The sequence below is a fragment of the Balaenoptera ricei genome, chromosome 2 (genome assembly GCF_028023285.1).
Source record: "Balaenoptera ricei isolate mBalRic1 chromosome 2, mBalRic1.hap2, whole genome shotgun sequence".
Classification (NCBI taxonomy): Eukaryota; Metazoa; Chordata; class Mammalia; order Artiodactyla; family Balaenopteridae; genus Balaenoptera; species Balaenoptera ricei.
In genome coordinates, this window is record NC_082640.1 from 28,329,384 (window position 1) to 28,330,388 (window position 1,005).

Consider the following 1,005-nt stretch of genomic DNA (forward strand, 5'->3'; position numbering starts at 1 on the left):
TTGGTGGTGTTTGCATTAGTAGCTATTATTAGTGTTTACTTAAAAACCTGAGCTTTTAGTGTGGAGCACTTGTAGTGTGACATAATAAAAGTGTAAAAGGAAGAGAGGTCAATGAGGATAAACTTCAAGAAAAATGATAAAAACATATCAAAAGTTGCAGAGTGATCAAGCAGAGTAAAAACCATAGGTTTTCTCATAGCTGCCTTAGAGGAATGTTAAGTTAGTTAATTATTTAAGAAAGTAACTTGCCAATATGTATGAAGAGCATAAAAATTATTATTTGAGTTAGACCAAGAAATTATGTACCAGTGAAGATACTTCATGGAAATAATTCTAAGATTTATTTACAAAATAATGTATGTTATGACATAACCATAAAATTACTAGCTTAGCCAAGTTCTCAATTAAGAAGTAGTTGTATTTGTGTCTGTTGCTTTACATATTGCATTTATTTCCAAAATTTGGGAAGACAAAAAAAAACATAAGTACTCTAAAGAGTGCTTTGAGTGAATAATTTTACTTCTGTGATTTCTAAATGTATATGAAGTGTATGCATTTCTAGTAGACGTTGAAAGGAGAGGACTGTATTTTCATAGGCTTAATGCTGAAATTGAATCATATCTATATAGTAGAAAGATAACCAAATGAGAGTAGATCATACTTCTCTAAGGAAACAATTGCATCAAACTGGCTCTTAATTATCATTTGACTCAGGATATATAGGAGATACACACACACACACACACACACACACTTAGCAATTTGATTCTACTCAAGACGTAACCATAATATTCAGTAGGATTAGCCTCTGACCACCAAAATCGTCACCTGAGAAATAGGGACGGATGGGACTAGCTGTTAGAAGTAGATTCTGGAATTTGTCTCTTGTAGGAGTTTGATTTTAGTCCAATGAATGCCTTTCTTCTAATGCTTTAGTTATATGCTTCAAAAACAAAACCATGGATCTTACTTCAAATCACAAGGAAAGGTCCACAATTATACATG